Here is a 14,811-nt window from a genome sequence, read left to right as displayed (position 1 = left end):
TATATAAGAATGTGCTGCAAGTTTAGTAGATTACGATGTATAAGCTGCAATACTTAGCACTTACTTGATATAAGGTAGTATCTCAGAACAGTTATTCAACACATACCAAACTATTTTGTCCAAATCTTTAGTTTTGTCCTCTTGTCGACTCTTCCCTGTAACTCGAACAAAATAATCGAAAACATTGAGCCCATGATTGTCTTCACCCACCTCTTTGCTAAGCTGATCAGCTGTTTCAATGTATTTTGAGCAGAATGTCAATGCTTCTGTAGCAATGTAGGCCTCTGCAATGGAACCCTCGGGTCTAGCTCTGTTCCTAACATAGCCCTTGAAAGTGCCTAGCCGGCTTTCAATAGGGTACATCTAGCCATACTATACTGGACCTCTAAGTAGTCCTCATAAGGTAGATGAACAACCAAATGCACCATCACATCAAAGAAGTCTGGAGGATATATCTTCTCAAGGTCGCATAGGATAGTTGGTATCTTGTCTCTAAGATGCTCCAAAGCATCTATCCTGAAGAGTTCCTTCAAGAATTGTCCCAACTCTGCAACTGCACTGTATAAGTCAGGGCGGCCCAATCCTCTAAGGATAACAGGTAAAACCCTTTGAAGTACGATGTGGCAGTCATGAGTTTTCTACCCTTGTACCTTGTTTCCATCTGCACTGACTCTCCCTCTAGGGTTGGAAGCAAATCCATGTGGGAATCTCACACGTGACGGGACCTCGCAGAATTCTTTTCTTTTTACCTTGTCCAAGATGTATACAGCTAGTGCCATATCCCGAGATTTACCTTCATCTTGCACCTGCAAATCCTGTATGATACCCAGGTGTGTCAAATCAATCCTAGATTTTAAGGTATATTTTGTCTTGCCTTCAATATTAAGAAGTGTGCCGATAATGCTATCACATATATTTTTCTCGATGTGCATCACATCAAGATTATTGCCGCAGATCCAAATCTTTCCAATACTCCAAGTCCCACAAAGTGGACCTGCGGGTAAACAATAATCTCTCTTCTACCCTGCCATGCTTCCTTTTCCCGCTACCATTACCAGGATGGTTTCCTGGTGTAATATGCCTGACCTTCTCTAATTCCACTTGCAACTCATCGGCGGTGAGCTTCTTTGGCGCATCACGGTTTTCATGCTTTGCATTGAACACATGTCTTCGGTAGTTTCTAGGATGCGGCTTGTCCTTGGAAAGGAAACGACCGTGTCCAATGTAACAGATCTTGCTAAGTATTGCGTATGACAGTGGATTCTTGTGATAGAGAACACATGCATTGTAACCATGTGTCGTTCACCCTGACATAGTGCCCAAAGCCAGATAATCATGGATGCACCAAATTATATATAACAGCATGCAGAAAGAAATCAGCTGGTGGGCAGCTATATAGGTCTCGAGTGAGAACACCCCTCCATAGCTGTTGAAGTTCCTCCATAAGAGGCTCCATGAACAAATCAAAATCCTTTCCAGGACTTTTTGGACCTAGGATGAGCAAGGCCATCATGTAGTTTGATTCTTTGGTGTAGATATTTGGAGGCATGTTGTAAGAGATAACAAGCACTGGCCACATGCTACATGTGGCGCTTTGGTGGCCAAATGGGTTAAATCCATCTGAAGCTAAGCCAAGTCTAATGTTTCTCAGGTCAGCAACAAACTTTTTATGTTTATGATTGAGGCTTTTCCACTCACTACCATGAGATGGATGGCTCATTACATTCTGATCTCTGTACTCCTGGTTCCTAGAATGCCACAGTACATCCTCTCTTCTTTCAGCATCATGAAACAACTTCTACAATCTTGGTATAATTGGAAAATGTCTCAGAACATTATGAGGAATCCTCTTCACAGCATCGCCATCTTTCCATCAATGATTTGCATTTTGGGCATTCACTTAAGTTGGCATAATCCTTCCAGAACAGAACACAATTATTCTTACAAACATGGATCATATCATATCCAATTCCAACTGCACGAAGGAAATTCTTCATTTTACTGTAGGTGTGTGGCAGCTCAGACGCATCTGGGAAAGATTTGCGGAAAGCAGCCAACATCGCATCGAATGATTTATTGGTCATCCACTCAGATGTCTTCACCTAAAAAAAGGTGACCATAGCTAAGAATACTGACAGCTTATTTCCTGGGGTGACAACCATGTTGCATTGTTCCAACATGCGGGCCCACCGTTTTTCTTCTGCATGTAAAAGTTCACGGAATGCACGAGCATTTCGTAGCATTGTTTCAATGTTGGTCAAACTCACTGGCTCCGCCACCACCACCTCCTCCTCCTCTTCCACCTAAGCATCAGGCAGATCAAGATGGTGATCTGCTGCTTCCACGTAGTCAATAACATTGACCTTCATAGCTTCACCATGATGAATCCACCTAGTATATGTGACCGACATCCCATACAAGTGTAGATGATTTTGCACAGTTGACTGGGGTCTTGTAACTGAATTCATACAACTACTACACGCGCAGAGCACATCTGATTTCGGACCACCGTACTCAGCTCTGATAAAGTTCATGAAGTTTTCAACCCCCTCGACGTATGCAGCAGAGAATTTTCGAGCAGAAGTTATCCAAGTCATGTCCATCTGTTAGACATACAAATTAGTTCTTCTACTAGATATTACAGGAAAAACATATATGTTTTTTTATGAACTCTAGAAAAAATACCTAGTTCGATGTCTAAAGTTATGGCAAGATATTTGGACGAGCAAATCTACGTAACAGAATATATGTAAAGCTAATTCGGTAAACAAATTTGAGTGCTAAATTGTGGCAGGTTGTTTCAGTAGTCAATGAGGCCGATCACACAACCATTGAACTATCGAAGGCCATCATAGCAACAAAGATCGAGTATAAAACGGTGTAGAGCTATTTCACCTAACAGATTGGCTACTAGACCATGGTAATCTACGTCACAATAAATATATGGCAGGATATTTTAGCAACTAATCGGCCTTGGCAAGCCATCTCAGCTAAGCAGATTGAGTGCAGAACATGGCAAGGAAGCTTCTTAAGCAGAGCATATTGACTGTAAACTACTTCGGCAAACCGTGAGATTAACAACGTCTATCAGCTAACATTCAGTTCTACACCGACATGCATGGGGCCTCAATCTATAATGCACGTACCATGGGAGAAGCTGACCACCATGCGTCTCCACATGAACATCGCCAGCAGTGGCGGCACTGACCGCCGTGCGCCTCCACAAGAACGTTGCCAGCGGTGGCGGCGCGGCTAGAGGACTACAGTCTACGAGAGCGTACTGTGGGAGCGAGATGATCGCCGTGCGTCCCCTCGATGAACCGCGACGCCGACGTATCGGCGCGGCAGGGAGGGCGGCTTGGGCGGAGTGAATGGAGTGGAGGGGGACGGGGGAGGGGTTTGGGGAATATTATTGGCTAGTTGGCCGAAGGGCGGTTGAATCTAGGATTTGGGGGAATTTTAGGGTGGGGGGGGGGGATTTCGCGCGATGGGAGGGGGGAGTATGGTGCATGGTCGGTTTCTCCAAGTGCAGTCCCACGTGTCAGTGAAGAGGCAAGCCGAAGCGCGTTCCATTTGCGTGAACCGTGTGCAGGACCGAACGTGTGTGGGGTGCAATGCGACCGCGACAGGGGTGTTGTGAGTGTACCGCTCTTTTCCTTTTAAACTAGGTGCTTCGCCCCCTCAAAAAAAACTTGTTGCTTCACGCGATCCATCGATACTACTACTAGTAATCCAGTAATCCCGGCTAAAACGGCGCGGCCGGGTCTTTTCCCGCGTGATATGCTAGGAGGATGGCTTAGTTGGTTTTTTTAGGACGAGTAATGCTACACCTACATAATCCCAGTTACGTAATTAACGTAATGTGAAACGTGTGAGCTGTTGATTGTAGATTGGGGGGAGGGAGGGGCCCACCACCATGAAAATCAGGGGAAGAGAGAGAGGCAATTTATGTTAACCCTTTCGTAGGTTCCCGTAGATGTAGAAAGATGTGAAATGCGTGAATGTGTAGTGGACGTACTATTGGAGTGCCTAAGATAAATTGTGTATGTATAGACCCTATGTGTTTATTTTACTTCGCATGTTAGCTTTGTCTCGGTTCAATAAAAAGCAGAGTTGGTGATGATGGTGTGCCTGTCATCCTGCAATATAGTCCGTCCGATCTATATCTAATGGATAGGAAGGAAACTATGACAATTTACCCGCACTCCTCTCCACATTTGCAGATAAGGCCTTCCCTCATTCATCCTTTTCTCCCACAAGATCTTGATCTTCTGTGCAACGCACGGGCATCTTGCTAGTACTCCTAAAATATACTATATTATTGTGAAAGTTCATATACACCGGCCGAGATTAATGCAAACACGGCAGATTTTCATTATATTTCGAACTTCTATAAGACAGAAAAATAAAAGAAACCCGACCCTAAACCTATTCTACGGTGGCGACCGACATCCTCCATCTGCGATCTCTATGTATGGGGGCGGGGTTCAAGACCCGTGAAGTGAAGGTGTGGTCTCCGGCGAGGAAGAGTAGAACATAGGATACAGACCGGCCTGTTGGCACACCATGCCCTGCCGCCTCCCATGCCCTACTCATCCTCGGAGGAGTCCCCTACCTCGGCGGTGCCGGGCGTTGGACAGCGGCAAGTAGGACGCAGGGCTGACGGTGCTCCCGTCGTTGGCCGCCAACGTGGCCATCGCTTGTGCGGTCGCGTCTGCATCTGGCTACGTCGTTGTTGCGTCACGAGAGGCTACTTGAGCGAGGGCGGCGACCTCGAGCTTCATCCCCGAAGACAAGCTCTGCCGCACAGCATTCGTGCTTGCGGTCATGGCTGATGTGGTGCCAGGTAGGAGGACGATGCGCTATGGTGTGGAGGTTAGCTGGGCGTTGCCGCTTTAAGTAGCGCATTCCAGTGAGGACAAGCGTCCGGGTGAGTCATTAAGTCTCTGAAGTTGGTTCCTCGGGCACCGAACCTCTTAACGACGGCATACGGATGGACGCCATGAATGCGGGCAGCTTGCGCCGGTTGGGAATGCACCGCGCGACGGCGCGAGGGACGAGGGTTTTTGGTGTGCCAGGGTAGTCAGTTGCGGTCGTGGCAACGTTGGAGATGCCCTTTGCTCACATGTGATCCCCGCATGTCATTGAAAAAGCAAGACGACCCGGCATGGTCTCAGGTCCTGAGGATGCAGTTGGCCGTGCTACACCACTTCGCAGACGTTTTGCGGCGCCCAGTGCATCCTCGAAGAGCCGGGTGTTGGGGTGTGTTTGGATTGTGACCAAAGTGCACCTTACCAGAATTTTGGTCATGACCCAAAGATTGATCTTTCTTTGGACGGTTGCCATTTTTTTGGCATGCCAATGAACTCTAGCCAACTCTAGTTCATTTTTCTTGCCAATGTCGGCCAAATCATGGGTAACCAAAAACTCAACCAAAATTTTGGCTACCCAATGCTTTGATGGAACAACCTTGGGCACAAACCAAACATACTGTTGGTCATGCCACAACACTAACGCCACCCTCGGCACACTGAAACCGACCGTGTCTAGCGACGATGATCGTGCCGCTCACCGAGGTCGTCGTGTCTAGAGGCAGTGTTGTAGCTGCGCCACATTGTTGGCCCCCACGACCCACATGAACGGTTGCCGGTGGCGAGGAGGTCGTGGGCCAACTCCTCCATTGGACTAGTCTGCGCTACATCGTCCTGACAGGTGTGCCCCACATGTCGATTTCCCTGTTTTCCCAGCCATATTCGAGCGTCAGTGCTCCATGTTGCCCATTAGGCCTTTCACTATGTAGGCCAAGCGAGACAACTTGTTGTTTATTTTGAGTTGTTCAAGTATAGTCATGTGGTGTTTGCTTATTTCTCATTCCTCTCCAACCCTCTTCTCCATCGATCATGTCGCCCTCCGGTCGAGTCCATCCTCCCGCATGCCTCATTTGAACATTCCGCCGAGTATCATTCGCATGTGGGCCCAGACCATGCTTGTATTTTCAATGTTGTAATTTGTCCGAAATGCATACAAATAGTTCGTTTAAAGTTTCACTTTTCCTCCACTACGTGTCGCTTCGCGTCTTAGTTTTGACATCGCATTCAGTTCATGCCCCGACACATGTTGACGAGATCGATTAATGTTCAGAGATCAATTGTGTGTCGTGCAAGGAGATAAAGGTTTGGTCTGTTTCTATGATAGAAATGACCCTCCCGGGGGGGGGGCAGTGGCGGAGCTTAGTGCAAGGCTAAGGGAGCCGTGACCCCCCAGCATTAGGCAAAACAGTGAAGAAAAATTACTGTGCATGGATTAGATAAGGAAAAGATCAATCTTACCCTCTTAATTTTTCATGTTTTGGCTTTTGGCCCCTCCTGAGATTCCTGCCTAACTCCGCCACTGGGGGGGTAGTGGCGGAGCTTAGCGCAAGGCTGAGGGGGCCGTGGCCCCCCAGCATTAGGCAAAATAGTGAAGAAAAATTACTGCGCATGGATTAGATAAGGAAAAGATCAATCTTACCCTCTTAATTTTTCATGTTTTGGCTTTTGGCCCCTCCTGAGATTCCTGCCTATCTCCGCCATTGGGGGGTCTGTGGGGATCAGAGGGAGTATATTGTATGTTCATAAGCGAAATGAACGTATTGTACCCACCCTAGTCCTCTTTCAATCGATCTCCAGACCTCGAGATGAAATTGAGAGAGAACGAGTGGGGGCATGTGTGATACCTAAGGTAGATTCAAAATTTTGAACCGGTGATCATAGCATCCACAAATCATATATAAAGGGTATTCAATGTTCCTTTCGTTTTTGAGCGTACAATATACTCCCTCCTATCCTTTCTAGTTTACATATAAGTTCTATGTGTAGTCAAAGTATCTCTACTTTGATCAAAAAAGTATCAACATTCAACAACGCCCAATCAATATTGTTAGATTCATATGTACCCCTAGATTTTTAGTCGAGATGGTTTCCAATTTGTTTTCAACCACGTGAATGTGCTTTTTCTCGCGCATGCTCTTCCTACTAGGATTTCACCACGTATAGCCAGTCCAATAGTAACTTTTTTAAGCTCCCTGTCCAATAGTACTAGTGGAATACTGACAACATCTGTACTAGAGTATGTAGTGCTCATAGTAGTACTCCCTCCTTCCATTTATATAGGGCCTAGGTGGAGGAGAGAGATTGAAAAAGTAAGGGGAGTGAGCTCTCATGCAAGATCCTAGCTATATACGCATTCCTAGTTAAATACAATAAATATGAAGAAAGGGATAGAGAGGAGATGGGAAAATGTACTAATACAATAGCCAACCTTATAATTTTTTTTGCGGGAAATAGCCAACCTTATAGCCCACAATACTGTATGAGTGCATATAATAGATGATGGCTAGACATGACATGGCAGTTCCTTATAGCCATCGACTGGATATATTATTAACCATGCTCTAATGCGTTTTTCAAAACCGCATTTGACTATTGACAAGATTAATAGTACATGAGATGTATAATGTGAAAATTATATCATTGGAAGCTCCTTTCACATACGAATTTGAGCATATGCTTTGTGTAAGTTGCATGTCATATATTATTACTCTAACATTTGGTCAAAGTTAGCCTCGAAAAACGCATTAGGCCCTTTATAGTAAATGGAAGGAGGGAGTAGTAGTGGAAGTGGATCCTCTGACGTAGGTATCCCTGCCTTACCCTCCCTTTCGGTCACTTATTGGCGGACCCCGTGCTTGCTAGGCCCCGCATGTCAGTTACTCAATGGGTTCGGCCACGTCAGGGGATCCTCATCCGTAGTATACTCCCTCTGTTTTTATTTACTCCGCATAAAACGGAGGGAGTGGTAGTATAAATGACGCGGGCGGGGAAGGGGGAGGGACGTCGGTTTGCTCTCAACTGAGGTCCCACAAGCGAGTGAAAACGCAAGACGAAGTGTGTTCCATTCGGTGAGCGACGTGGAGGGTCCAGCATGCCGGGATGCAACGCGAACGCGACAAGAGCGACGTACTGTCAAAACTAATTGACTGGTCGTCATTAGAACCACTATTCACACCAGAACCTTCGCTGCTCGGCCTACGCCAGCCACTGCCCTAAAACCACACCTAATCTCCAGCCCATTCCCCCACCTTTCGATCCCCTAGCCCGCATCAAGCGTCCCCTAGTTCGCCGGAAAGCCATGGTGCGCCGCAAGATCACGTACTACAAGATGCTGACGCCGTAGCGCTGCGCAGAAATCGCGGCGGCGGTCGGCACCACAGACCTCGGTACCCAAGCTTGCTTTGCGGCGGGCCAATCCCCGAGTTCTCTGGAGCCAAGCTACGAGGAGGAGGAAGCCGATCCAATGTTCATGGCGGAGGCCACGGTGCAGAAGGCCCCCGATGGGTATGAGACGATGTCATCGACTTCATGCCGGTGTCCGAGTCCCCCATGGTGCAGGCGGACCAGCGGTTTAACCTGGCGATACTAAAGGAGGACCGGGAGGCATAGGCTCAACTCGACGCGGAGCACGCGCATGCCGCTGCCATCGAGGCTCTCCTGCAGGCGGAACCAGATGCCGTGGATGTGAACCAAGCGGTGGAGTCTCAACTTGAGGCGGAGCGTGCGGATGATGTTGCCATCGAGGCCCTCCTGCAGGCGGGACCGGACGTCCTGGACTTGAACCGGGTGGCAGAGGCTCAACTCAACATGGAGTGCGCGGATGCCTCTCTCATCGAGGCCCTCCTGTAGGCGGAACCGGACGTCCTGGACTTGAACCGGGCGGCGGAGGCTCGACTCGACGCGGAGCGCGTGGATGCCGCTGCCATCGAGGACCTCCTGTAGGCGGAACCAGGCGTCCTTAACTTGAACCGGGTGGTGCTCTCGTGCATGCAAAGCGCCCGCATGCTCCGCGTGAATGAGTAGCTGGAAGCCGAGGACAACCACGGTGCGGAGACACACGTTGGCAGCTACGACTGGTTTGCACTGGCAGCCAAAGACGACGAGTCCGTCTTGTTCCGCGAGCAGTGATAGTTTTTCTTTATGTTGTTGTTTTTATGGATGTTTTCATGTGTAAAAACATATATTGTTATGCAAGTCGCCTGACTTGGGTCAGTCTACCATTTCAGGCGGTTGGATGAATATCCTACGTCTCCTAACCCTTCTTCCTCACCTCTTCTTCTTCCCCAACAGACCACCGCACGGGCCGTATGGATACTGCCCAACATGCGGTTGGATAAACATATTCTATAAACGAAAATTATGTGTTAGCGGTAGGATGGCTGAGTTTGGTTTGTTCACATGCGACAACACGTGTCAGTGAGGGTGTGTTCCCTTGGTTGGGTCTGTGGCATGCAGGAGCGACTGTGTGAGGGTGCGGTGCGACCGCGGCGTGCAGGAGCGACCGTGTGAGGGTGCGGTGCGACCGCGACAGCCGTGCGCAAGTCTACCTCCTTTTCATTTTGAAAACTTTAGGCAAGCTTGGGAAAAATGTGTGGCTAAGTATGGCAATGCAAGGCCTAGACCCAAACAGGATAAGTACGTACGTACTAGGAGTACTAGTGTTAAAAAAGAAAGGCGGGGTTTTCCTTCGCGGGATTAATCGATACAAATCCTCGTTTCACGTGCCAATTAATGCATATTTTTTCTCCGAAGCCCAAAGAGCTAACCATCTCACTCCTCATCGCTTGATTAATGCAGCGCCATGCAAACCAACCTTCTCACTTCCGCATGCATGCAGGGGATATTAATGCCCTTGGTTGCTAGTACGTGGCAAACCCCGTCAATTTTGCCTTGATTAGTGTTAGTGGCCTTTTGCAAATTGTAATTTTGATATACTGGCCTTGTGTACAAAAAAATGGAGGTAGTAACTATATTTGACTTCCTTCCCCATTGCGATGACGTCGACGATATCTCGAACGTGGTGGTTTGGCGAAGTGCATTCGACGAAGAACACCATTGAGGGAGACCACGGTAAGTCGTTCGCAAGTGCCGCCTGCAAGCTGAGACAACCACCTTATTTGCATCCAGTAAGTCCGTTGAACCAAAGGATGCGTAAATGTACTAGTACTACTAGTACACAATAGCGTCGTCCGTCCAGCTTAGTGCAGTGAGATGGTTTCTCGAAAAAGAAGATGGAGAAGCGGAGTCAGCGAAGAGTGAAATGATGGTTGCCTCGTTCGTGCTTTGTGATTTGACGCCTCACTGCTTTGCGATTTGTGATAGAAGGGACAGGGGAGTAGACTCTATGTTCTATACTGTACATGCATCCAAGCACGGGAGAAAGAGGAGAGACGTTGCATTTTTCTATTCCTTTAATCAATCAATCAGGGAGCTTCGGTTCCATCTTTTTGGCTTTGGCAACACCGTCCACAATGGTTCCCACGATGCCAAAAGCTATTTTCACATTTGGCTACACATTGAGGATGCCCTTAACCGTACCACTTGGTTTTGCTCCTGTGATTTTGCCGCGCGGATGGCAGGGGAGGTTTCTTATTTTTAGAGGATGTTGTCCTGGTGGTTTGCTAACATGAGGTCCCACGTGTTAGTGCTTTACCAAGCCGATCCGCGTCCCGCATGAGGCAGAACAACGGCAGAAGCAACACGTGGTTAACTTGAAGAAGATGAGGGAGAAGCGAATTCAGCAACGAGTGAAATGATGGTTGCTTCGTCCCTCCAACTTCTTTTTTTAGCATTATTACTTCATCCCTCCAACTTAACTGCGGGAAAGGTGTAGCTTTGTGATTTGACACCTCATTGCTCATTACTATGTCGGCGCCATGACTGGGTTGCTTCACCCCGGCTGCTCTGCACTATATTCCGGTATGGCACGTGGACCCGGTAGCTTGATGTCCCACATGTCAGCAAAAGGGACTAAAAGATTTATGAAAGCGAGCGCTCCACTCTTATGACGGAGGAGTACATGACACGACGACCAAGTGAACTGTCACTTGTACTGTATAGTACTATAGTTTTGCTGTTTCGCACGATCTGTCGATACAAACCCGATTAAATAGGAAAGGGCGGGATTTTTCCCGCGCGGTAGATGATACTGGCCATACATTTCAAAGGCAATTTTAATGTATGCAAACTGAATAATTAATTAACAATATGATATCTAGTAAAACTAAAAACACATATGATTTATTGTGTTAGAGTGTAGTAGTAGTGCTGTATTGCATAGTTGTTAGATATAACATGCGAGAACGTGTAGAGATGTAGTTTTGGAGGGCATACATAGAGAAAAGAGTAATACGATCATCGAACTTCAGAATAAGCTGATTACGGTAACTATATATGTTTTGCGGTGATTATACGGTCACCTGCTCACGGTTCAGCATCGGATTGCACTCTGTTGACCGGCTAAATAGTCTACATGGCACCATGTTGACTATTTAAATTGACCATGTTCCTTGTGGGTCCCACCTGTCAGTTCTCATAGATAAAAGGTCAGATAAACACAAATTTATGCAGGCGCGACAAGACTCCAACCCGTGCGCGGGAATCACCTGGTTGCGTATGTGTCTGTCAGGGCCTGATGTGTGCGCATGCACGTGTAGGTTGAGCACTTGAGCGTGAGATTGTGTGCTGGTCGTGTGGTGTACTAGTGTGTGCATGCATGCGTGCGTGTGTGCGTGTGAGTGTTGCATGCGTGTGTGGCTACGTGTGTACGTGCGAGTGTTGCATGTGTGTGTGGGTGCAAGTGTTCGTGTGAGTGTTGCGTGCATGCAGTTCGTGTGCATGCGTGTGTGTGTGTATAATCACCACACCAGCTCCTGTGTGTTAAAAAAGACGGCTCAGCATACCAATACAAGGCCACCTTGTCCGCTGTGCCCGCGGTCATGACATCGAACCACCGTCCAATATTTTTTTGTCGTTTGTTTTCATTCTTACTAGCAAGATGCCCGTGCGTTGCACGTAACATCAAGATGCATTTGCATGACTAGTTTATCTTGTGAGAGAAAAGGATGAACGAGGGAAGGCCTTATTTGCAAATGTGGAGAGGTGTGTGGGTACCTTTTTGCAAAATTGACATAGTTTCTTTCCTATCCGTCAGATATAAATCGGACGACCTATATTGTAGGATGGTAGGCACACCATCATCACCAACTCTGTTTTTTATAAGAGTGTATTTTATAAGAGTGTAGATGTAGAGTAGATACAAGCCGATAGGCATTGTTGAGGAAATCGTTAACTGGTAGCTGCTCGGTTGGCTGGCGAGTAGGGGATTAATACGCTAATCGGCAAGTTAATCGGCCATTTAATCAATTAATCGGACGATTTATCGGTTTATCGGCTACTCGGTGACCCTAAGAGTAGGGATTAATCGGCAAGTTAACTGGTTAATCAGACGATTTCTTGAACAGGGCCGATAGGTGGGCCCGATGGTAGTGAGATAATGTGATGCAACACTAGAGGTGCCACATGGAGTGTTTAACTGGTCAACTAGTCGTGTCTTGAGCAAATACAGAGTTGTACGGTGAGCCCATGACTGTATAATAACCAAAAAACGTAAATGGTGACCATAATGAGTGGATTCTGAAGTCCAATGTACCTATCGTGCTTTCGCTTCAAATACAATGATCGTTACTGTATATATCGCGAGAGAAAGATGAAACATGCGTGAATGTGTTGGGGGCTTACTTTTAGAGGACCTGAAGATAGTTTGTGTGCATACGTGAAAGGGGCATAGAGGGGGGTATGCGATGGAGAGAGAGATGCTCTTCATTTCTCTTTATTATGACTAACTTTATATATAGTATAAAAGTATACAAATTCATAGTGCGGAATAAATATCATTATGGGCACCATGCAATGCAAATTAGCGTTCATACTCCTCCTTATAACTTTGTAATGTTGTATATATGTAGAAATTCTAAAATAAATTTTTGGCCACACTTTATTCAAAAGGAATGTTGTATGCGAAATAAACGTGAAGAGAGGGATTTTTAGATCAATGGGGTACGTGATGTAACATGTGTGAATGTGTAGTTCATGCACTTGGCAGGGCCTAGAGAGGTATGTGTGTGTATTACGTATTCGAGAGAGGCATGGATAGAGGGCCAACGGGGCGGGGGGGGGGCGTGGGAGAGATAGCACGAGAAATGAGAGTGGTCTAGAGAGAGAGACGAATATGATATCACGGCGAGAGATTCCCTTGAGTGTGTATATGCAAGGGGAAGGGGATAGAGGCACCAGGAGAATATATTTTTGTGTGTGGTGTCTATGTTGGTATGTGTAGGTGTGAGAAGATAACGAGACGTGGGGGCAAAGGGTGTGTCACCGCGTGAGGTCCGGTGGGTCGAGGTGAGGCCCTTCGTTTGGTTCCGTCCCGCGCCACATTGGTCGGCCCGTGACGCATTTAGGGAAACCCATGGATTAGTCGTACAAGACAAAGATAGCAGAATTGTGAAGGACTCTGCGTCCACTGACAAAGTCATCTAGGATTTGTAACCCTAGGTTCTCGGACTAAGGTAACCCCTTTATCTCTGATATTACTATTCATCCAACCTAACTTTAAGGGGCATCCTACAGAATGCTCTGCTAGAATCATACTGGTCGATTAGGAAGATAGGTGTGAGACAATGCGTGAGAGACAAGCCTAAAGATAATGTGCGTACAGGAGACATGTAGGCAGGTCTATGTATATAGAAAGGGTTGATGGGGATTGTGCGTGTGTATGCTTGCGAGAGGAAGAGTGCTTGTGATAAAGGTTAGTGAAAACAGTCGTAAATGGTTACGAGAGGGAGGGAGGGTTATATCGAGAGCATGTGTGCGAGAAAGACACCTCGGGAGAGAGTGTGTGAGCATGTGTGAGAGACCACCGATGGAGAGTGAAACTACACGTAAAAGACTGCTATACACATTGATTAAAGATATAAATTTTATCCAAATATTAGGATGGGATCATGACATTTGCAATTCGTGTAAGGAATGGTCATTGATCCATCAGACATCTAGATTCTATCGAATTTGAGCATGTCTATGTTATTATTCGACACAATTGATCCACATAGTTAGTATTTTGAACTCCAGACAATGGATCGCTTTAGCAATCGAATATAAATGTGAGTATAGTTCATGTTTTGTGTGTAAAGCACATTATACATACAAAACTTACACAATGAACATTATAAATAGCTACCTATGAACTAGCATACATTTGAATTCAACTTAAGGTGGTTTAAAAAAATCGAATTCAACATGAAGTCCATTCAATTATTTGAATTTGGTATCATGGCATTTGTAAATCTTACCTAAATTATGGGGGCACCAATCTTTGTTCTGATTTTGTACATAATAGCATATGTAATCATGTACAAAATAGATTCAAATTTAGCTCCTCCATTCCAAAATAATCATAGTTATAGGATCTTCAAGTGTCAAAATTTCAAAAAGAAGCGGATAATTTAATGAGGTTTTCAGACATACAAGGTCAAATTTAACGTTGTTTATTTAGGTCAATCCTCATAGTTCAAGAGTACTCTAAACGTGAATGCTTGTGTTTCAAAATTTCGAACGAAGCGCCAAAAGAGCCTCAACTCGCCAGAACCGCGCGAGACCAATGTTTGGTAGTACAAGGAAATTACTTTTCTAATAACTCCGACCCGTGAAACCTACCGGCCCAACGTCCAAAGGTCTAAACCGGGGGAGGTTTGTAGCTTCATCTAGACGCCATGCAACCGCCTCCAAAAAAAATTCATACACAATGGTTGCCTAAGCACACATGCGTGCGACGAAATCGCTCCCGCCCACTACTTGGGACACCTGGGATTACCATCCTACCCCCGGCCCGCAGTAGGTCCAAAATTTAAGAGGGGGGCAAAGTTTGTACTTCCCCAAA

Source organism: Triticum aestivum, chromosome 6B (assembly GCF_018294505.1).
Source record: "Triticum aestivum cultivar Chinese Spring chromosome 6B, IWGSC CS RefSeq v2.1, whole genome shotgun sequence".
NCBI lineage: Eukaryota > Viridiplantae > Streptophyta > Magnoliopsida > Poales > Poaceae > Triticum > Triticum aestivum.
The sequence above is the reverse complement of the archived record's forward strand: the minus strand, read 5'-3'. Positions refer to the sequence as shown.